At 38.9% G+C, this 25357-nt stretch overlaps 1 non-coding gene and 1 pseudogene across 1 annotated transcript; one reads left to right on the top strand and one right to left on the bottom strand.

Moving 5' to 3' along the window:
• Positions 1–757: 757 nt before the first annotated feature.
• On the bottom strand, positions 758–921 carry LOC111827421. Its single transcript, XR_002830976.1, has one exon. It is a non-coding gene; the product is annotated as a U1 spliceosomal RNA (small nuclear RNA).
• Positions 922–20881: 19960 nt separating this feature from the next.
• Positions 20882–25357, top strand: part of LOC102425784 — a 10315-nt pseudogene continuing 5839 nt past the window's right edge.

Genomic DNA, 25357 nt, shown 5'->3' with positions numbered 1-25357 from the left:
TTAGAGATGAAGAACAATTACTTTTCTTCCATAAAATTCAACCCAATATATTCAAAATCTTAGAGCAATGCTGAGCAATGGTTATGAAACTACTGATAATAAATGGGCTCCAATATCTTTCATACTTTTACCAGCAGAGTTGTTTGCTTTTAAACTCATTTTCTGTTTATCTGCATAAGGTATAATTAATTATACATTGCAGAGAGCTGAAAATCACATGTACTTTTTCTTAATAGGTTGGATTGTTTTCTGGTTAGCAGCATATAAACTTCCTTCTGGGAATCACAAAATTGTTGTACTGAGTTGAACTGGATGCAAATATGGCCTGAAGTTTTCGTGCCACTGCTGTAATAATATGTACTGTTCATCTACTCCTCAGGTTGCCATTAGGAATGAAAGCACATATCTCAGTGGGATGCTGTTATCTCTAAGATTACACAGCCTGCATACACACAGGGCCTGGCTTACATCAGGAACCTGAAACACTGTGAGAATGCATGAACATGGAAATAATAATGAAGTGACTCCCAGTATTCATACCTGATTAAGAACAGCTAGTTCTGAATGGAGAAAACAAATTTTACTGTCCACTTTTATGTATAGAAAATTATAGTAAATTCCCCCCAATAATTTATTTTAACATTGAAATTTCTAACCTATATTTTTCTCAGATTCTTTTTCACTAGGTAGCAATGAGAGTACATTGTAATAAGAATTAATGTACTTCAGACTTATTCAGATTTTTTATTTTTATAAATAGGGGAGAACAAAAATGCAGTCCTCCACTACCACAAATTATGCAGTTGAGTTTCCCACATTTGGGGAAATCGCAGGGGTCAGCACATCCGGAGTGCAATGGATAAGCCTCGCCCTGGGGAAACCACCTTCGTGATCATGGTATCTCCCCTGCCAGGTAAGTATTATTCAGATTTTTAATAAGCAATATTTAACCACATTTGAATATGTCTTCCTTCCTTCCTCTCTTCCTTCCTTCCAACCCTCCCTCCTTCCCTCCTTTCTCCCAAACATCCTCTTATCTTTCTTTCTAGTTGTTCCTTACTTTGCTACAAATTTAAATGCATTATGAGAAAAAATAATTTGCTGGCCAAATAGGATAGGAGATACAAAATTAAGTAAGAGCATTCATAAATTAAATCGTATAATTTAAAAATATATACCACAGCCTCTTAACCGTTATTAGGGACAAGAATTTGACTCTGAACCTCTTAGCAACCACTGAAAGGGGGAATTACATAATCAATAAGATCAGTAATAAAATCAGTATGACTCCTCTGAAAACAAAGTGTGAGAAATATTTCTTCTGCAGATCATTATAAAAGGACCCTGCATAATGTTATGAGCTGAATTTTTCATAGTATCTTTATTGCATTCAACACTATATTCCACAGGGTTCAATATAGACTGAAAATGAGGTGAGAACAAGGTATTCCTGGTGTATAGGTCTCAATTTTAGAGTATCTAAAGGCAAGCTTGGAAATTGGAAAGCCATAGGCCAAGTTTGGTCACAGCTCTGTTGCACTTGTCTTATTTTTATTTAGTTAGTTTGCATGCCTGGGGATCAGTGCTTCTCCAACTAATTGCAGTGAAGCACTAGTTTTATTTTTAAATGTTCTATTCTTCATGAATCAATAGTTTTCTAAAATGCAATTACAAGTAAATTAGACAACAAGAAATGAAAAAGACACTAATATAAGCCCACATTTTTTATTATTAGATTTAAGAGACATAAATTACTTTTAGCTTCCTATAAAATTTTCTAAATCTTCCTCTCAGTTTCTACTTCTTTCACGGTCCTGTAAGAAACACTTTGCAAACAAACCTGGGCCTGCAAAACTGATTTGAGTAGTACCCTTGTCTCGATGATACAAGTTACTGTGGTACAAATACTAGTATTCAGTAGTATCATCTAAGGATACACCATCTGTTAAAAAAAGCAGTGTGCAGTTGGTGAGGACAGATTATCTTTTAATAGTCCAAGTTGCTGCACTGTATTATATTCTTGGGGGACAACTACTCTAATTCTTTATGGAGGTTAGCTGTTTCTGTATATTTCTAATCTTGGCTCTAGCACACTCTCTCTCCAACAAGCCTTGTAACCCCTCTGAATTACCATACTCTTATCCACTTATCAATCTAAAAAGTGTATTCCAGTAACAGGCTTACTGGAAGATCAAATGAAATAATGTTAGAAAACATATAAAAGTAAAGTACATTTCAATGATTCCTCATAAGTTATACACAGTACAGAAATGATTATTTCACTTATTTTTAATTTCTTGTCATTTGAACATTTGTATATATCTTATTAAACATGCAACTTAGCTTTTGCAAATAACGTTCCAAAGTGTTGATGTACATTATTTCATTTGATCTTCTCTGTATAATATACAAGCTTATTTGTACCACATTATGACCTTACAACATCACATTGGTTTGATATATTTATATGTTTCCACCGCTGCATTACTCTGAAACTGGTTATTTATTAATCTTCATACTCCTAGTGCCTAGTTCCCTAACCAATGCATGGAAGACATTCAATAAATATTTGTAAAGGTGAACTGAAGGTAACAATGTTCATTAATGTTGAACTTACCATGAGATATTTTAGAAAATTATGTCCCATGAGGAATAAATGAATGGAAGATGTGTAAAATATTTGCTTAGTTATAGGTATGTAAATATCCAAATTCTGATGCCCCTTACTAGTTTTGTGACATCTTGAAGCATTTATTTATTTATTTATTTATTTATTTATTTCATATTCTTTTTTTACATTTTTTTTATTAAGTTGTTACATATGTGTCCTTATCCCCACATTACCCCCATCCCCCCCACTCATGCCCTCACCCCGCTGTTGTCTGTGTCCATTGGTTAGGTCTATATGCTTGCATATAAGTCCTTTGGTTGATCTCTCCTCCTTACCCCCACCCTCCCCTACCTTCCCTCTGAGGTTTGACGGTCTGATCGAAGCATTTAAAAGTACTTTATATTTATAGTGAAACCTATACACTTTATATAGCTTATACACTTTTAGAAATTGAGAGGTGGGTCACAAAATTAAATGCATAGCTTTGTTTAATCATCAAAATCTAGGAGTCACATACCTATATTATCTAAGGACTTCTACCCCTAGATTAGAAATTTCAAAGCCTCTGACTTTTCTCCTTTATTAAAGAGGTAGACTCAAGATAAGCATACTTCCCTTTACCTTTAGCCCTTATGCACAAATGTTCTTACTTCATTTCTCTGTCATATTTTTTTTTCCCCTCTGATGTTCAGTTTCTCTGCCTTCTATTGCTTACTCATGTTCCAAAAACAAAACCATAAGCAACAAGCCTTCTGGAAGGGGAAGCTCCCTTTCTTCCTATGCAGTGAACTTGAAGGGTCAGATGAAATGATGGACTCTCTGGCCCTTGTTCTGTGTCTGCAGGTTGTTCATGGGCTGGTTGCAGCTTCAGTTCAAGGCCTGTGTTCTTCTGGTTTTATCCCAGAGACATTTTGGAAATTTGAGAATTCTAAGTTCTTGAATTATGACCAACTGAAATTTTGCTATTTTTCTCATAGTAGGGCTTAGGTAACCATTTTGTCCCTACATTGCCTTGTTGCTTTAATAGAAACTTTAACAAAGGAATACTTTAGAATTGATAAGATATATGTTTTATTTAGGAGAATAAAAAGGCTGGAGTGCATCAGATATAAGGCAAATAGGGTTTCATGGGAGTCATGGAAGGTCAGGAAATGATTTTGACTTGTTTGGAGCATTTTTACTTTTAAGCAATATGTTTAATTGGATGATTTCCACAAACTATACACGAAGTCTCTAACCATGGCAATTCAGTGAAGTACAAAACATTAAGTTACAGGGTGGAGAAGGCAGCACCAGTGGTAGCACCTTCCAATATTGGTTGGCCTAGGGGTGGGGGGAGTGAGGGTGGGGGAGAAGGTTTCTTTTTAAACCAAGCCCCTCATATCAAAATACAAAAGAATTACTCTGATTGATATTAAATTGTATTGAAAACAAAATGGCCTAAAAAGCACATACTATTCTATATTGGGGTGGAAATGGGAGGAAAGAATGAGCCCTTCTAAGCAGGCGGGGAGACAGTTGGGAAAAGGTTCTGTTGCTGTTTAAAGGATAGTGGCAAGTTTGCACAACAAAGGAAGAGATGAAGACATTACTTTGCCGGGGTTCTTGTTCCAGCATCTAGAAGGGTTCAGCAATCTGGAGAAGGGCTGTGTGTAACTTAAATAAGAGTTCAGAGATGAAGCATAATTTTGAAAGGGATTTGGGGGGTCAGAGGAGCCTAGCTAAAGAAACTAAGTTCTCCTTGTCTCAGGACCCCTTGCTATTTATTAACACAAATTGTCCTAAGGCGAGGTGGAAATATACACTTCAAAGGGTAGGGTTAGGTACAGAATCCATTGTCAGATTGGAAGAATTTGCCTATGGCTGTTCAGGTGTTTGGCCAGGAGGAGGCAATAACATGTAGATTAAGATGCCCTGAGCTGTCTGGCAGCAAGCAATCATTCCTTTTCAGGTTTGGGGAAATGCCTTTAGCCATTCCCAACAGGAGATCAAGTTCCATCAACCTTTCCATGAAACTCTTGCAATTATGACATGCTGGAATTGGCTTCCAGCATTACTTAAAAATAATGTAAAGGGAAGAGGGGACAAAGCAGCAAGTTATAAACTGATAAAGACAAATATTTACCTAAGTTAACGATTTTCAACTCTGTGTGCTCCAAGAAGCACACTGTTGTGCTGCAAGAATAAAACATGCGCTATCTGAGTATTTAGTCAGGGGCACTTACCTCTTTTCCCTTAGTTTGTCAAATAAAAAGAAATGACGACAGCCAATACAAAAGCAGTTCAGTGTGAATGAATCAAAATTATACCTTTTGTTTGTCAGATCGGCAAAAAATACAATATATTTTTTGGTATGCCACAGAATTTTAGTAATTAGTTTATGTGTGCCATGAGTTGAAAAAGTTTGAAAATCGCTGACTATGTCCTAATAGAGCTCCATGGTAGCACTGCACTATTTTTTATAGAAGAAAAGCATAGATCTGTGATTAGACATAACTGGGTTAATATTCCCATCTGACAATGTACTAGCTGAGACACCAACATAAAATACCTTTAACTCTTGTTCCCATTATGTAAAAATTTTGCATGATTGTTGTGAATGTGAAATTAGATAATATGCAGAAATCCCTAAAACACTGACTGCCACTATAAATTCTCAGTCATTAAATGTACTTTCTCCATAATTATTAATTTGAAAAGACATAAGCATTTCATTTTGTAATAATGAAATGAGTGTGTTTTCCAATTATATATATATATATATATATATATATATATATATATATACATATATATATATAGCAAGTGACATTCACTCTTCTGTGCCAACTAGGAGAATTTTGAACTCTGCAGAATAATATATAACAATGCAGGAAGAGCATATAATGAGCACGAAGAGCTAATATGAATCATGCTTTCCATGGCAAAATTAAGCAGAAACATGGGAAATCGTAATGTAAATATCTGATATGCGGGATGTATTTTCATTGTTACAAATTGAACATAATTAAAGCATAGTGATTAATCACAAAAACAATATGTAATTATATATGTGTTTTCCGATGGTCTTAGGCGACCCCTGTGAAAGGGTCGTTTGACCCCCAAAGGGGTCGCGACCCACAGGTTGAGAACCGCTGTACTACAATAACACAAAACAGACATTTCTGATACCCTGTGGTTTAGGCTCAAATTTCAACTTCCTGACATAAAAATTCTCAATTCTTTGATATGCCTTACACTATAACTTACATGGTCAGGAGTAACTAATTAATAGCCTAGGGATACACTTTAAATACAATATATTTGCTTTAAAAGTTTCCTTCTTGGTTTTGGTCTTCTTGAAAATTCATCAATCTTAGCTCTCACATGTTTAAAGCATCCCATCATTAGGAAATAGCAAGGATGAACCTATATCATCCTACATAATAAAAGGGTAATATGCAAATTGACCCTAACAGCAGAGAGACTGGGAATCACTGGTCACTATTACACACACTGACCACCAGGGGGCAGACGCTCAATGCAGGAGCTGCCCCCTGGTGGTCAGTGTGCTCCCACAGGGGGAACTCTGCTCAGCCACAAGCCAGGCTGACGGCTGCCAGTACAGCGGTGGTGGTGGGAGCTTCTCCTGCCTCCTTAGCAGCACTAAGGATGTCCAACTGCAGCTAGGCCTGCTCCCTGCAGGCAAGTGAACATCCCTCGAGGGCTCCCGGGCTGCCAGAGGGATGTCTGACTGCCAGCTTAGGCCCAATTCCCCGGGGAGCGGGCCTAAGCCAGCAGGTGGTCATTCCCTGAGGGGTCCCAGACTGCGAGAGGGCACAGGCCGGGCTGAGGGACCCTCCCGAGTGCACAAATTTTTGTGTACTAGGCCTCTAGTATCATAGATAAGGAGCCTACCAAAACAAGCATTTATTGAAGTCCTTTGTTTTTATTGGAAAACAATTTCCCAGGGGTCTCTCACATTTCTGCACATTTTATAAAAAAAAGCACTGCTTACTTTTGTTCTAAACTATTTTTAAAAAGATATTTATAAAGCAAACAGTGTTAGAAGATAGAAACAACATCTCCTTCCAGAGCAAGGGGAAGCAAGCTAACCATTCATTTAAAAAGTTTGGCTTGGTATTTCTTAAATTCAGTCCCTTTCTTATGTTTAGATATGATCTGGTCTGCTCTGTGTTGCCTTATGGAAATTGGGGACCAGTGCTAAAATCAGATACTCTTCCTGCTGCTGTTGCTGTGTATAATAAATTTTCCTTCATCTCTGATCCAGATGTCTAAAGTCTTCTACCAGCATGCATGAATCTGTGGCAGGCTTTCCTGTCAGCTTAAAAGCAGAGTAACATCTCAGACCCTGCGGAGGTTTTGATAATGTTGCTGATGAAGAGGGGATGCTGACAGAGACATGGCTCTCTTTCTGGAAAAGAGAGAATGAGGGACACACAGGTAATTTAATGGAATCTGAGGGAAGTCTATGGGAATCAGTAGAAATGATATAGTCAATTGGGCAATAAATAAATGAGTTTCCATGGTTTTGCTTGGTAATGAAGGGAGACTGAGCAGGTTGCTGCAAGCTAAGTAACAAGAAATATATAAAATACAAATGCCAAAATGCTGTTTTGTTGCTAATTCCCTCCTAAGTAGAAGGACCTCCTTGCCAATCCAACAGCCAGACTCTGATCTTCAGTACTACTTATGACTTAGTACTAAGATTTGTACTGGGTAGGCAGAAGGCTGCTCTCCCAGCAGTTAGGGAGATGCGCACATAAATTGAGAGTGAAAAGGGGAACTCCATGACCATAAACCAGGTGAATCATTAAGTTTGACTGGTTCACATGTGAAAAGAGGAGGTATGGAGCATATTGTTTGTTCAGAAATAATGGTAAATAATAGGTTGTCTTATGGCTAAACCTCTCCTTCATTCTATCATGTTAGTAAAATCTCTGATTTTTTAATAGTGAATTCTGACTGCTATAAGGGTGCTTTGGATGTCTTAGGGAAATTTTCCTGAGACAGAAATCTTCCTGTGGGAAACTATAGATGAGCCATTGGCTACCATCCGAGCTCTTACTGCCTTGGATTGAGTTTAGAATTCTGATGGAGCTGACTGACTAAAGAATGAGATAGAGACCCGAAGACACCTAGATAAATTCTTAAGGTCATCACCACTGTGCAAGAAAACTCCCCCAACCCTGATACTGAAACCATCAGGAACTTAAAAGATGTTATGTAGAGAACAGGATAGCAAATGTGCAAAATTAAGGTGAATGCCTTAAAGAAGGTCACCACTGTGTGAGCCAAAATTGATTCAGTCAAAGGTCACACATCCCATGGTCCTAGCGAAAAAGCCAAGTGGCTGTGTTTTTGAGTCCAGGGATTCCGAAGGCTGACATAGGTAGTATCAGCCAGGGGGGCCTTGCTTCCTCCATGCAAAGTATTGGGTGGGCCAACATTACTCAAAAGTTCATTTGGTTATTCCATGAGCCATTGCCACATTACTGGAAACTGATAGTACATATGAAGCCTCTCTCTTTCCTTGCTCTCCAATCCCTCTCTGCCTCTTTACCTTGAACTACGGGGTATCCTCCAAAAATATATACAGACTTTGAATGATTATAAAGTCATTGCTTATTAATATTCAGTTCACTTTCAAAATTTAAAAGAATCTACAAAAAATTTTTTATTTCATTGCCTATTTTCAAACTGATGACCATTCTGGTCCAGGCACTGATGATAATGTGAAGTAATGGAATCACAACCATCAAGAATCATTTTGTTCAGTATTTGTATGCCCTCAATTCAACAATTGTGACCAGTTTTGTACTGTAAACTTTATCTTTTGTGTATCCCCATTAAAAAAAAGTCTAGTGGCACTTTAGGATAAATCTTCTTTGTTCATAGCTTAGTCTCGCTTCACCCATTATTTCAAATCAGTTAAACTAGAAAAGGAGTAAAAATTAAGTTAGTTATCAGCTATTAAAGTGTGCATACATTTTTGGGGGACACCTTAGATAATTTAAAGAGAAGCACAATTATAGGCCAACGTATCCCTATCTCAAACAGGGATCAAAGGACATGTGCACCACCTAAGTAGGTGGAGAATTTCAGGGAGGCAAAGAAATCAAACTTGTATTGATATGTTTAATGTGGATGCCCAAGTTGTTCTCTTACCTGGATTTATGGAACACTCAGATTCAGCTAGTAGGGGTTAAGGTAGAATTCATAGTGGGAAAGGCAAGTTAACAAGATCTCGTGGATGGAAAACTTTAGGCCAATTGAATGTACTATTTTTGTTGTTTCTACATCTAATTGTGTGGTAGGAATTAATGTGTTATATGCTTACATTTCATCACCCATTAAGTGCCTGAGAAGATTATCACCATTGGGAAAGGCCACATACAGGGAAACACTAATGGAACATGTAAATCACTTTCTACTCATCTCCCTGTTTCTCCCCACATGGTCCAACAGAAACAGTATAAAATCCTGGGAGGAAAAAAGGAAACCACACCCCCAATTACAGACTTGAAGACAGCATAGGAGGCAAGAGATGCAGTATTTTAATACAACAGCCCAGTATGAGTAGTGAAAAATACTGAGGACTTGAAGCTAAGAATGGATTGTCACCAACAGCTCATGTAACTGAATCTATTACCAGACTAAACATTTCATTTACTATCTAGGATGGTGTCAATACCTTCTTTTCTATCCTACTGGCTTCTGAGGACAAATACCAACTCACATTCTATGGCCACCAATATACATTTGTAGTAACTCCCAAATTTACTCCAGATTATCTCCAGGAGTAGCTAAATTCCTCTGCCATTTTCCATCAGTCAGGTAGGCAGTATGTGTGCCTCTACCCTCTACTGTACAAAGCTTTAACTGTATCATGATATCCTGTTGATGACAAAGTCAGAAGCTAATGTTAGCAATGCCTTGACTGTGGTGTGATCATGCTTCCACCAGCTAGGGTGGCTGATAATCCCAGACAAGTCAGGGCTTTGCTTGTCAAATACACTTTATTGGGACTATATGGGCAGATTTGCAATATTCAATCCCTCTGGTAGTCAAAGAAAAACTGTGGTCTGTTCAACTCCAACCAACAAAATAGATGTCCCACGCCTCACAGGAATATTTGGGTACTAAAGAAAATATGTGCCTTACTTGGACATTTCTACTTATACCTTCATTTCAGCTAATCCAAAAATTGGCATCCTTTAACTGACACCCAAACCAATGCACACAGTTTGCAGCTCTCCAGTAAGCTGCAGTATGCTCTCTACATCTGGGGCCCTACATCCCTAAAAGATCTGTGAGATATAAGTTTCTGTGACTAAACTCTGGAAAGGGGAGACAGCCTTCACCCTTTGGGGTTTTGGATGGATCACCTCCCTAGCACAGGGGGTACACCCCTGCCATGTACACATCTTTGAAAAGTAGCTATTAGCTTGCTACTGAGCTCTTTTTAAAATTAAACTCCTTACCCATGGAGGTTTTATGACTCTCTGACCTTCCATCTTCTTTTGGGGATGGGTCAACTCAGACTCAATGACTAACAATGTGAGAAAGGGTCCTACAGACACGCTTACCAAATGGAAATGCTATACTCAAGCTGTCAGCTTGCCTGGCTCCAATGGCATCTCAGTTTTACATGAAAAAAATGGCTCTCCCAAACTGTTGCAAGTGTCCTAAATTTAACTCTCTGCTGAATCTGCCATCCCTCCAGACAGCTCTGACCATGATTTGATCTATATTCCCCTTAATCTAAGCAAGCAATGTATCAGAAACAGCAGGGGATGTCTCCAGTTTCTTCATTTCCCATGTGAAATACTTATCAACACCTCTGCTTGTCTTTCCCACACCCATTTCTGTAACCATTGCTTAGCCAATCAGTGGGACAAACGCCACCAGGCTGTTGATGTGGACAAATGAGATAAGTTAGATTGACTGCCCTCACGCAGCCCTTGGAGAACAGGAACTAGAATCAGTGATTCATGCTTAAGTCAGAGGTCTTAAATAATAAATCAATTATTCAAGACCCTTCCTAGGTCTTATAAATCAGCAGGGATTGGCTATTGAAATAGTTGTCTCCTCCAGGTCAAGGCAGTGATGCCATCATTATCATTAACAGCCTATGTCCCTTTGCATCATATAGTCATACCTACTCAATAAATATCTATCAGCATCAATGGAATACAGAGAGTTAAAATTGCCTGTTTAAATTGAAATATATTTTGTTAAAGCAGTTTATGAACTTTTAATTCTTAACTTTTAATACTACAAATGTTGTTTGCTGCTTCCATTTACTCCCTCTTCTGTATTTCATTTGAATGAACCTTAAAGGTTTAGGTTCCTTAAAAGACAAAACTGATATTTCAAACTTACATTAAAATGTAAAATTAGTTAAATTTCCTTCAAAAAATGACCCTATGAGCTACAACAACTGAATAACCACTCATTAGTGTGGGACATCCTATATCAATTCATAATAGGTTCTCACATTGTAAAAAACAATATTTTCTCAAAGTTAAAATAATATGGAAAGCAATGTAAACAAATGCTATTTTAAAGGGGGTTATTTTTGTGCCAACACTCAGTCATGGCATACCGCCATCCATTTTGGCAAGGCATATTAAGAGTAAGTTGTAGTCTTTTTTTCCTCTGGACACCTTGTTCAGTAATATAGTAGATGCCCTAGATTAATGCCAGCTGGTATCCCATCACTCCTTTCTCTGTTTGTTCTTATCTGTCTCTCTAGTTATACTGTAAGCCGCTTGAGGTCAGAACCTGTATTATACTCATCCTGGTGTCTGTAGTCATCACTTCAGATCTTGCCAGTAGGAGGCCCTCAATAAGTGGAAGCTAAATTAGACTCCAAAGAAATTAGGTTATGGTAGCCTTTCAGTTAAGTCTGCATCTTAACTAATTAAAAGAAGGTCATTTCTTGCCCTAGCTGGTTTGGATCAGTGGAAAGAGACTCTGCCTCTTCCATGGACTGAGAGGTCCTGAGTTTGATTCTGGTCAAGGGCATGGCTACCAGTTGAGCGGAGCAGTTGCTCTTGGATGATTGCAGGCTCAACTCCCCCTGGTCGCGGTGCCTGCAGAAGGGTACAGCTAGTAGATGTGTCTCTCGACGAGGATTAACAACAACAAAAAAAGAAGGTCATTTCCTAAGATAACCATCCCCTCTGCTTTTGAAGCAGCCACACAGCCCCCTACCTTCCATCAGCACAGACACACCACACTTAAACAATGTAGTGTTCTTCCATATAGATGCAAATCCATATTACCATGTTACTCTTCTTAGATGAGATGACACTGATGAGCCAAACCACCAAGAATACATTTGCAAATTTATTTTTTACCCATTTATGATTATGGTTCCCCACTGATTTAGTCATTCACTTTCACTGATCTTTCTGGCCATCAGTGACGAGAAAGCTAAAAATGCCAAAATTTGTAATTGCAGACTTGGAAATTTGTGAAACAAATGTATCTTCCCTGACCACCTGATGTATTCACAGACTACAGTGACAAAGAAAAAACCCAAACACACCACACGGATCCACAAACATTCTTTTTGGTGACAAAAAGATTAAATATGCATAGAGATTTTATAGAAAGACATACAGCATGGAGTTAGGAGACCTGGATTCTAGTTCTGTTTCTATTAACTACTTAAGAACCTAAGTTATTATTAAAATAATGAAAGTGTAATGCCCTCTACATCCTCTAATTGATGTCTACACTCTGTGATTTATTCCATTAAGAATACAAAGCATTTCATTTGCAGCTAAAGAAATATGATTTTCACACCATGTCATGTAAAATCATAGAATCTAAATTTGTTTCTTTTTCTGTAGGAATTTTAATTGTACATGAGATTTGATCTTATAAGAGTGACAGCATTGTTGTAAAACTTTGGTGGAATCTTTATGCTGGTTTTGAAATATTCATTTTGCTTATCTGCTCTTTGATAATGTTTTTTGTGATATTCCTTCCACTATATAATAATGATAGAAAATAAAGCCATCTGTAAACATTTATGTAATAATATGATACCTACAAGTACAATCTGCAGATTATTTTGAATTCATAAAATTTGAAGCATTTTTAATATACAAACTTTTCTAAATGTATAAATAAAAATGCAAAAATATCAATAAAAATTGAATAATACATCAATACAGGTAAATAGGAAAATATAAGAGATATATATTAAGCTATGAAAATATTAGTGATCGCTCCACTGAATCATCTTGCCATCATAAGATAATAAATTACTTGGCTCTTTACCTAATGTTGTAATTTTAGTTGTGTGTATATGTTTTGTTTTTCCCCTTCTTCCAAGATTTTATTTTTAAATTTGTCTAGAATTGTATTTAAGTCAATTAGTTTACATAAAATAGTTTGCCTACAATCCCTATGTTTTAATGAAGAAAATGAGTGCATCACTTTATTTTTAAAATTGTGTTTTTATTGCTGTAAATAAGAAGACATTTTCAAAAATTCAAGTTGGAAAACAGCTCTTATCCCAAATACCAAAATAATGGAATTTGCATTTAGTTACTTTTACTTGAATAAAGAATTTAAGCAAGTATCCACATGCTTTTATTCCTTCTATTTCTCTCTTGCCTAGTTTCCCTTCCTCAGCCACCCCCTTCTCCACACCTAAGCCAAAAATGGTTTCACATGGAACATTCAAACAAAAGCAGTCTATTGGTGAAATAATCTATATCATTTCCACAATTTTACATTACTCTTTACCAAGGTCATTGTCTGATTCTCACTGTTGGAGTTCTTAAATCTTAGCAAGCATCACCAATGTAAGTGCTCAAAGTTCACTGTAACTTTCTTTAACATTGGAGCAGTTGTTTGTGTTTGAAAAGATAAAATAAAAATAATAGTCAAGGAAAAAGCTATGAGTGCCTAGAAGGGAAAAATGTGCCAGTTGCTAGTCTTCCTTCTTTTAGGAGTCACTCCCCACCCCCTGCAGTGTTAACAATCAAGGTAATTAAATAAAAGTGTAGCCATTTTTTTAAAAAAACTTATGAGTCTACAGTTCTGAATTTTTGGTTAAAGGTTTCGGTTGCTATAAAATTTTTATTTTGAATGTACTTTAAACTGTAAGAATAAAAAAGATTTTTTTTTTCATTTAATTGGAATGACTTTCAAGTTTCTGCAAATAGGGTAATTGTAAATTAAAGCATTTATGGGTGAAAAATTAATATATTTCCATTCCAAGAAATATACTAAGTGAGTGAAGTTAAAATAAATATTTTAAAGTTTATCATATTGCCAGTGGTTTCACAACCTTTCTTTTGTATTTATCAATTAAGGCAAATATCAGTGATCAAGATTTTTTAAAAAATTATTCTTTACCACTGTAAACATTTAATTTAGACCTATCCCATCCTCTAGGTGGCATATAGTTATGAGCATTATAAGCTACAACAATGATATTCAAAGATATGCCATTCAAATATTGGTACGACTTGTTTCCCCAAGTGTCATTATAGTCAGCCGTTGGGCATAGCCTTAATAATGACAACTACATTAAATTGAGGCAGAACTTGAGTTCCAGCTCACCAAACATTCTTTACAAAAATTCCTGCTTATTTTATTGCAGATTAATTTTTTATATTCTAATTGACAATTCTGAGACTATTTTAATATTATGTATATATGAACATACATCCTTACAAAAGAAATGAGAAATTCCGACATTCTTTGGAAGTTGACATAATTATAATTATGTGAGCATATATGTCTCGAACTCATCATTTACACAATTATGGGCAATAATTGATCAAGGTCAGCATTGCTCCTTGCTTTCCCTTTTGCTCAATTGGGATGTATCTTTTCCAATACAGACTCATTACTATTGGACCTATTGCATAGAGTAAGCACTCCGTTTTTCTCCAAAGGATAAAAGCATTTAGAGAAAAAAAAATTAATGATTTTTTCATTCATCTCATAACTCACCTATTATCTATCTTCCTAGATGACCAGTGTGACTATTTGCAGTAATTGTAAGGTTAAATACTTAGTTTTGAATATTCTTCTTAGTCAAGCACTAAATTTTACCAACTAAAACTTCTGAATGTAAAAACAAAAGGTAAAGTCATTAATCATAACCCTTCCTGCCTTTGGATGCAGTTCTCCACATTTACAAAACCACCCTTGTGAGTGACTTGCTCACTGCATTTTTGCCTGTGTCTACAAAGAAAAGAGAGGGGGGAAAAAGGCTCGGATATAGTTTGAGTTCAAACAAATTTTTTTAAATTCTTGACTTTTGAGAAGGCAAGATTTTAAGGCAATCCTCACTAGACACATTGCTCAACTTTCCCTCTCTATTCCTTGTGGAGCAGAGACTTGCTCCTGTAAGGTGAAGAAGCACACATCTCTCTCCATCAACGGGGAGAGCAGCAATGGCAATTTAATTCCTATTTCTTTAAAATTCTTTAAAACAATAATAATATTATTACCAGGAAATTTATATCCACACACCACATACCCAAATGGGGCACCTTTTAAAGTTTCTGACACCCATTTCTGAATGCTGTTATCTGCATTGCTTAGAACGTAAGCCCTATGACCAGTAAAATATACAGAAATCAATAATATTGTCACTTCTCTGAAAAACTAAATCACGAATTGTGTGGGGGTAATTTTGTCTTGAAGATTTCAATACATGGGGAGTCAGGAGTACACATTTTAGTATTTAATAGTCTCTCCCTGTGCTCACTCATTCCTTCATCTCCCTTGATCATATTCATTCCCTGAACACAACTCCCCCTTTTTCTCTCAGGCCAATTAGAAATACCGAAACGTTAAACAGGGTTTCAAAAGAAAGGGCTGCTGCCGGAAGAAAACTTCTACAAAAAAAGACTGGATGCTAAGATACTACACTATGCCCGGAGCCCCCACACAGTGCCTTCGCTTTTTTTAGTACGTTTTCTGATCCTACTGTATGCTTCTATTAGCCACTAAACCTAAAGATAAATAAGGGCTTTGGCTTATTGCAAATTCAAAGAAGATTTCAAAGGATGAGTTTGGCGTTACTCTATTCTCTTTCAAGAAAAAAATCTTAAGAGTTGCTGAGCTTTTGAATGTGTTGTTGCTAAAGGAGATTTATTACCCAGTCAGGTAGGTGCATAGCTCCACCTGGAACTAAGACCGATTCCGGAAAAACAGGTAAATAGAGGCGTTCATTGTTATTAGCTAAGTTGCCTCTAAATGAATAAAACGAATCTGAACGTTGTAAATGGCTGTGCTCTTTTAAATAACAATAACAAAAAGTTTAGTCGCAAAAGGTTTGTTTTTGTCCTTTTTTCCACGCTTTATTGTAACCGAAAGAGCCCAGGTGTCGAGAAAAACACAAAGTAACTCTACATAAGCCACGATCACCGCGTGTCCGTGTCAATTTCCTGCGGGGACCGTCAGAAAGCTGGAGAGGCCCCGTCGTGTCAAGGGATCGAGGTCAGAATTCACTGGGAGGACCAATTGCTCTGCGAAGGGACACGGCGGGACAGCGGGGGCTCAGGAGCCAGGCTTTGGAAAAAGGGAAGGTGGGTCGGGGGCGGACTTTGTGGAGATGGCTTTGTCAGTGCGAGACCGGGTGCAGGCTGGCAGATGGGGGCATGGGAGGGCTGGCAGAAGCGGGAAATCAGAAAGGGGGAACGCAGAGGCGGTGAGGACTGAGAGGATCCTGTTCGGGGTAACGGGAGGGCTGGGTCCAGGCACCTCTGCTGCTAGGGTAAGAGCTGGAAGTGAGGCGAGACCGCGAGCTGCCCGGGAGGGAGAGGGGCTCAGGTTGCCAGCAGGTGGAGTTGAAAATCAAACAGCCCCTCAGGGACCACGGAGCAGCCCTCCCGAGACCCCTGCCTGGAGGTAGAGGAATCACAGCAGGTGGTTTGTGGTACCTCCTAAAGCAAACACGCTCTCTCCCCGTTTAGCCTCGGCGCCCTATCCCCTGCGCCCTCCAGGCTACTCACCGGTCCTGGGAGAAAAGCGCATCCGGGCGCGCGCGAGGGCCGGCGCGGCGCAGGCGGCAGGCAGGGCCGGGTGGCGGCGGCGCTGTCCTAGGCGGGGGACCGGAGCCGAGGGACACGGAGGTGGCGAGAGCGGCCGGGGCGCAGGGAGCTGCGGGCGGGGAGGGCGGTGGATCCCGAGCTTCTGCGCGGCGCGCACTCTCTGCCCCATCACCGGCTTCCGCTAAAAGCGGCTATTAGAGCTACTGCCACTGGAGGGGGAGGGCCGCCGAGGGGGAGGGGAGGAGGCACGCGGCGGGGAGGGAGGGGAGGGAAGAGGGTGGGGGAGAGCGTGGGGAGAAGGGGAGATGATCAACGAGAGGAGAGGAGGAGGGAGGGAGGGAGGCGCGCACGAACCCATCAAAGGTTCCCACCAGAAGAGCTTGGGAAGGAGGAATTCTGATGAGATGGGTCTCTTCCCCTCCCCCACCACCCCTTCCCTTTTTCTCCCTTCGCGCCCTTTCCCTGGGATTTCCTCTCCAGGCTCAGGCTGGGGCTGTTACCCGCGCTGGGCGGCAGCGGGGCTTCTGCGCGCTGGTAAGGATGCCGAGCCCAGGAGGCGGCCCGGCCGCTCTCGGCGCCCCCGGCCTGAGGCACCTGTGCGCGCACACACCGCGGACCGCTCCATTGCGGCGGCTCCCGGGCAGTGATCCCAGGCCATTGCTCTCCTTCTCTCCCCTTTCTGGTCAGATCATGATCATGGTTGTGCATCCGTGACATCTGCGTCGTCCCCCTATTGCTCTCTTTGGCACAAAGTGTCCGGCCAGAAGAAGCCGGCTGGGAGCTCAATGCAGGCCACCATCGCCTGCCACTTGGAGCTATCGCCTGGGCAGAGGTGGCAGTGTTTGTTTGCCGCCGGGTTGACCATCTAACGAGGTAAAAACGAAAAAAAAAGGGGAGGGGGGAATCCTATGACCCGACTGCCCTGGACCATGGCACAGGGGCAGCCTGTTACCTTACGTGTTGGCTCACCTCTTTCTTTATCCCAACATCCTAGAAAACCAGGACGGCTTAACACTTTAATCGAAATATTTCTCAGTCTTTTTTTTTGCATAGCTTTTCATTTTCATGCCAGTTCTTCTAGGGTTGGCCTCGCTTTTCTATTGTGAATTTTCTTGGCTCTGTTAGACTATGAGTCAGTCCTGTTTATTTGCAAACTACAGAGTCCCATGAAAATAGATACTGCATTTAGCGCGTGTGCACTTACAAGACAGAAGGGGTGAATCCACACTTTCAGTAAGTATAAAAACAATCGGGGCGTTATAGACTGATTCCCATGAAGCACATTTTTGTTTCATAGTCTCCATTCGGTAGCTGAGGGTAGGTAGGGAGCAAATAGGTTATTTGTGTAAAATATATGACTGGGGGGAAGAGTAGTAAACTCTCCTTAAATAACCTAATATAAAGTGATCGGATTGCTCTCCGTGAGTGCCCTAGAATGAGTTTCCGATTTGTGTGCTGTTATTTTAGTAGTTTTTCAGTTACTTGAGTCATTTTTTTTAAAGTCAAAAGGATTTTAGCCCTTAGAATAAATTAGGCATTTTATTTTAACTAAGTATGTCTTATATAACAAGTGTATTTACAGTAAAATAGTTGCACGACTGAGAATGGTGAAGTATGGAGAAGCATTTTTAGTTCAATAAAACATACCCAAATATTGGTGAAAAGTCTCTAGTTCTTCCCATATTCACATGAGAAAAAAATAAGTGTTGGTGATGAAAGTATTGCTTGATTGTCTGTATTTTACAACTTACTAAAATCTTTCATGTGGAGTATATCTGCCAATGTAAATATTTGTTTTCATATCTACCTGATGGTCTGAATAACAGTAGCACCTTCTCATTAAGAGAACAGATAGCCAACTTTTCTAATACACATCAGCTTTAACAGACATGTGTCTCCAGATGTTCAGCATTGCACCATGCAAATTCACCATATGCTATTCTTTCAAAGAAGACCCTAGATAGAAAATGGTTGGTGAAAACTACAACTCATTTGACTCCCAAGTCTTCTCAGCTGTGACTATATTATAGAAGGGAGCAGTAACTTTTTTCTAGTATTAGTGGCTTCTTGGGTAGGGAGTGGTTACCAAGAATTAAATCTTCATTTTTCCTCATCCCTGTCTCAGATATTCCTCATTCCTTCTTTGCTAAGGTGATTTGCCTTTGAGAATTTGTGCTATTTTCCTCCTAGGTTTGATTATGACACCGTAATAGCAATATTTGTATAGTCTCATTTTATGCTTATAAAAAGGTAGAGAAAAATGCCAACTCAAATGCCTTAAGAGCCAAGAGAAGGGATGGCACTTAGAGTACAGAAAGATGAGTAGTAACTCCTACTCCCCAACCACCTGGCCCACCAGGGACAAGAATCAATGGGCTGATAAAAGATGGAAGGGCATTCTAGTTCTGCTGGAGGAATTGGATTTCAATTTAGATTCCTGGGCTGGGTGAAAATTTTTCTGTCACCTGTACCAGAGCATTTTCTCCCTTTCATATGCTTTCCTCTACATCTCCATTAGTGCCATACTGTGTTAAGCACTGCAACACGGGAAGCCAAATAAGCAAAATAACAAGCTTCATTTTAAACACTGACCCTTTGAATTTACTTAGTTGAAAACAAATTCTCACATTGAAATTTTCTGAAATCAGAAAGATTGAAACCCTATCTTTAAGCAAATACTTCACAGGTGCCAATTATTTAGCAAAAGAAATTATAATTCCTCTATTTATTTAACATATTAATAAGCACCCTTTTGGGGCACATACTATGTTAGGTCCAGGGGATCCACACACTGTGAAGAAATTTGGTAACTGTGCCCTTGGGAAACTCAGAGCCTAATGAGCCAATAACAGTGCTTTTTCACTAAGAAAGGTGTTAACGATGATGATGATAAATTTGAATTAGAGACATCAATAAGATTATGAGAAAAGGCATACAGATGATTAGGCAGTGTGTATAGCCAGTTCTTATATGAGTTCTTGAAAAAAGGAGGAGAAAGAGGGTTTAGGGGAAAGAAAATTTGGTGTAAAAGGAAACAATGGGAAATTTTTAGGCCAGTGAAAATTTTGATGAGACTTCACTTTTAAAAATTAATATCTGCTCGTATTGGTGGGGGAAAATAGAGAGAAATAAATGTCTTCGAGGTTGTAGAGACTTCTGAAAAATTATATATGTACTATGTGATACATATGATTAGTACTGGTAAATACATGAATAAAATCTGGATGAAGATGATGACAAAAATTAGCAGCTTTCCCTTTTTCCTGCTGAAGAGTACACCAACCAACAAAAATAATAACGTTTAAAAAAGCATGCAAATTCTATTTTCAGGAAAATCGGGAAGTAGATAACCTGCAGTGTGTGTACAAGATGCCAAACCTGCTGAGACCAACCAGAAGTCCCAGAAGAAGAAGTAAGGAAAAGGAGAGCAGATAGTGGGTCCAATGATATGCAATCTTAGAAAGCATTGATACAAATATAATTCTTGAAAGTGAGAGTTTGTGATGTGCAAAGACCCTTTCCTTTGATTAAACAATGGATTCAGGAACGGAAACTGGGCTCTAGCAGAAGGAGCAAAGGAAGAAGCCTGGCAAGTATAAAAAGTGGCTAATATCGCAACCCCCCCAAAAAACATACTTCCTGCAGCTGAATTGCTCATCTTGATTTGCCAATAACATACATTTTACTTTCAGCAATCAGTGTGGGAACTGAAGTGAATAGAGCTGGTGATCTAAGCCCTCTTGGATATGTCTTGTCTGAAGTAATGGTGGACTACAGAAAGATTAAACAGAGGAGTGATGTTTGCAGAGAGCAGTCTATCTCTGACGTAGCAGAGAAGACCACAACTTTGTAAATCCCAGATAGCTATTTCCCCCTCTCCTCTCCCCAGGAACCTAGGTGAGAAAAACTAACTGTTCATTATGAGTAAAAAAGAACAGCCACAGTACCAATACAAAAACAATATAGGAAAAGACAGAAGAGCCGCACAATGTACCAAATCTTAAAGAACACACACTATAACAAGGTTAGCATGGAGAAGTTGAAAAATTTGTCCTAGCATTCTGCTATGAATTTTCATAAGGATACAGTGAAGAAATTACTTCTGTGAATGAGAACTACAAGGCACAAATGCAAGAACTTGAGCGTGGTTGATGAAACAGTAAGAGCTGATGACCCAAAGCTGGAAAAACTCAAGAAAGAAGCGGAAGAAAATTAAAATCATCCTAAATTAAGAATGACTATGGAAGAATTACAAGGTAAAAGACACTCTGAGGTAAGTACAGTAAGGGAAAGAGGACACAAATGAGAAAGACTAGCAAAATGAAATGGGAATAAAGAGATAAACAGGATTAGAGAGCACATAAAAGATGGGGAAGATAGGAAAGTTAATCTAACATACAATTAGAGAACCTGAAGAAGGAAAGTAAATAATGGAAAATAATAAATATTTAAACATAATATTTTATATTAAAAAAGAAACATTCTTGCCTGACTGGTATGGCTCAGTGGTTGAGTGCCAACCCAGGCACCAAGAGGTCACCTGTTCCAATACTGGTCAGGGCACATGCCAGGGTTTCAGGCTCCCTTCCCAGCAGGGTGTGTGCAGGAGGCAGCCCATTGTTGCGTTGATGTTTCTATCTCTGTCTCCCTCCCCCTTCCTTTCTCTCTCTCAAAAAATAAAAATAAAAATTCTTGAAATGAAAGAAGACTTGAAATTTTATTTTTAAGGACATATGATTTCTAGGGGAAAATGCCACAGAATCATCACCATCAAGGTATGCCCTAGTGAAGTAAGTATAATTTAAATATAATAAAGAATTTTAGGGGTATGCAGGCAAAAACAATCAGTAAATTAAAAAGGAAAATACTGAGACTGGCCTCAGAATTCTTTAATACAACATTCACTGCAGAATAGTCATTTAATATCAGCAGAGGAAAGCCCAAATTGTATCAAAGAAAATAAAGTAAGAGGTAAGGGTTATTTTTGTTCTAAACAGTCTTTCAAGTTTATCAAGTGTAAACAAATGGTTTTGAACATGCAAGAACTAATGGACTATTATTCTCACAAACCCATCCTCAGGAAAGCACCAGTATAGGGAATGGAATTTAATTTTCTAAAAGATAAAAAGGAGATATCTTGAATCAAGGACTGACTGTAAACATTGAATGTATATAACTATTCATTTGAAATGTGAGATTATGAGAATTAGAGCAAAATAATAAAATATAAATCTTGTAGACCCTGACAATATAAAATTATATATCTAAATTTGGATGAGAAGGGCATTGATTGTATAATGGTCAAGATTCAATGAAAATCATATAAAGGAATAAATAAGTAGTCTAACATATTTAACAACACCAAGGTAAACTATAACAAGATAATATCTAATAATTATGTAATAAAATAAGACAGGAAGAACAAGAGATACTAATTTTCATCATTACTTATTTTAGCAAATTAACAGTCTTTAAAAATAGAGAAATGCAGTTAATGTATAAAGAAATAATTATAACAATTAGAAAGAATAAAATAAAAATTCCATAAATTTTAAGAAAGCACAGAGTGAAGGAATTTTACAAAGTTAAAAACAAAAATGTAACATAAAAGAATATGGCAGAACCAAGAGTAAACATACTCTTTATACCAATAAATGTAAATAGGATCATCTCATTTTCTATTAAAAATAGATATTTTAGACTGAATCATGAAACAAAACAGAATTTTGTTTTATATTCACATTCATACAAAACAATTATGAATAACTATGTACCAAATAGTATAGCACCAAAATAACTATATCAGAAATTACAGCCCTAGCCGATTTGGCTCATTGGATAGAGCATCAGCCTGCGAACTGAAGGGTCCTGAATTTGATTTCGGTCAAGGGCACATGCTTGGGTTGCAGGCTTGATCCCCAGTAGGGTGTGTGCAGAAGGCAGCCAATCAATGATTCTCTCTCATCATTAATGTTTCTATGTCTCTCTCCCTCTCTCTCTCTGAAATCAATAAAAATATGTTGTTAAAAAAGAAATTGCAATATATACAAGAAGATAACATGAAGCTCACAACTGGTAAAAGTCTTTGTATTTTTAATTCACAAGAGACCACAATAAAGATATTTAAGATTAAATTTTATATTCTACTAGAGGCCCAGTGCACGAAATTTGTGCACGGGTAGGATCCCTAGGCCTGGTAGGCAATCAGTGCCGATCTGTGGAGCGATCGGGGTGGGGGGGGTGCCCCCACTGGCACCCGCCTTAGCCGGCCTAGCGCCATCTGCTCGCCAGTCACCTCCCTCGGTGGGGGGGAGTAGGGGCTGCTGGCACCTGCCTTTGTTGGCCTGGGGCCTGAGATCTGGGGGCAGCTCCTGCATTGAGTGTCTGCCCCCTGGTGGTCAGTGCATGTCATAGCAACCAGTCTTTCCACTGGTCATTCCATCGTTCGGTCAATTTACATATTGGGCTTTTTTTATATAGGATTTTTCAAATCAGTCTCATTTAGTATCATCAATATAAAATCCTAGTTAAAATATTAATAAAAAAAACCCTAGCAGCATATTAAAAACAACAATACAATTTTATCACCAAGTATGTTCTTTTTAGGAATGTAAACATCTTTCTATACTAGAAAACCTATTAACATACTTCATCAACTCATCTATAAAATGGTAGTATCCACTTTATGGATTTTTTTGCAATGGTTTAAAGAGTTACTGCTTATGAAATCTTTAGTAAGAGTGCCTGGAATATAGTTAGCCCTTCATAAATGTTATCTGTTGTGTTTATCAGCTTTCATAAGATATTAAAAAATGGCTGTGGTATGATAATAATATGAACCTTATTTTCATTTTCTTGAATAAAATAACTTCTTGTGTTGGTTTATTAATGCTGTGTTCTCATCTTTTGTTCCTTCCCTTGGGATTTTCATTATTATTTTTCAGGTCCTCTGTTCTTTTTGTATTATTATTAAAATCTGGCTAAGCATTAAAGTCAATTTGCGAATTCAGAGTGTACTGCAAACTATCCACTTAAAATGATTTTAAATTATAATAGTACAATGTAAGTAGTCTCTCTAAATAGACTTTATTTTTTTAGAGCAGCCTTAGGGTCACAGAAAAATTGAGCAGAAGGTAGAGAGAGCTCCCATATTTTCCCTGTCCTCCCTCTACACACTATCTCCCCCACCATCTACATTCTGTACCAGAGTGGTACATTTGTTCCAAATGAACCTATAGAACCCAAAGTCTATAGTTTACATTAAACCTTACTCTTGGTGTTGTACATTCTATGGGTTTTGACAAATGTATAATGATATATGTCTACCATTAGCGAGTAGTTGAGCAGCCTTAGCACATCATTAGCATATTATGCTTTGATTGGTCGACCGGACAATCAGACACTTAACATATTAGGCTTTTATTATATAGGACTAGAGGCCCGGTGCACAAAAATTTGTGCACTGCGGGGGGGGGGGGAGAAGGGGGTCCCTAAGCCCATCCTGTGCCCTCTCGCAGTCTGGGACCCCTCAGGAGATAACGACCTGCTGGCTTAGGCCTGCTCCCAGGTGGCAGAGGGCAGGCCCAATCCCTAGGTGCAGCCCCTGGTCGGGCTCAGAGCAGGGCCGATTGGGGAGTTGGGGCGCTGCCCCCTGTCATGCACAGAGCAGGGTGGATCGGGAGGTTGCGATGCCACCCCTAGTCAAGCTCAGGGTAGAGCCGATTGGGGGGTTGGGGCACCGCCCTCTGTTACACTTAAGGCAGGGTCGATAGGGAGGTTGTCATAGGAGGGAACACAATATGTGGGGCAGAAGTAAAGGGTTGATTTATAGAAAGATGAGGTAGTGTTTTCTAATTGCATCATTTTCTTTTGTGAAGACATTACTTGCTGTGTTAGCTATCTATTGGTGCATAACGAATTACCCTGTCTTTTAGAGGCATAAAAACAACAAACATTTATTATTTCATAGTTCTGTGAGTCATTCATCCTATGGTACAGAGTCTCTAACAGGGCTGCAATCAAGGTATGAGCTGAGGCTGCAGTCACTGGAGGCTGCACTTGGGCAGAATTTTCTTCCACTCTGACTCACATGGCTGTTGGCAGAGCTGTCTTCCTTGCTCGATGTTGGCTGTACAAATCCATTTCTTGCCACATGAGCTTCTCCATAACATTACTCAAAACACAGCAGCTTACATCCTCCCAAGTGAATGATCCAATGAACAGCAAGAGACAGAGTGGCAAGATGGAACATACAGCCTTTTTGTCACCTAACCTCTGAACTGACATCCTATTACTTTTCTTCTATTCTATTGTCAGAAGCAAGCCACTAGGTCCAAGCAACATTCATATAAAGGCATAAATAGTAGGCGGTGGAGATCAGCAATGAAGGGGGAGAAGAGATGTTTCTGGGTGTTGGAGGAGAGTGGAAAAGTTTGAAACAATCCTATCTAATAAAAGAGAAACATGGTAATTAGCCATACCTCCGCTACCCTTCCCATTGGCTAATCAGTGAGATATGCAAATTAACTGCCAACCAAGATGGCGGCCGGCAGCCAGGCAGCTGACACGAACAGGGAGGCTTGCTTGCTCCAGTGACGGAGGAAGCCAGGTTCCCCGCCTGCCTTGCCGGCCTCTCAGCTGCTCTCTAAGAAACATTGTAACAAATATAGAAGCTAAACAAAACCCCAGAAACCTGCTTCAGTCAGCCAGG

This window comes from Myotis lucifugus, unplaced genomic scaffold (genome assembly GCF_000147115.1).
Source record: "Myotis lucifugus unplaced genomic scaffold, Myoluc2.0 scaffold_161, whole genome shotgun sequence".
Classification (NCBI taxonomy): Eukaryota; Metazoa; Chordata; class Mammalia; order Chiroptera; family Vespertilionidae; genus Myotis; species Myotis lucifugus.
Note: the sequence above shows the minus strand (reverse complement) of the source record. Positions and strands in the feature narration are given on the sequence as shown.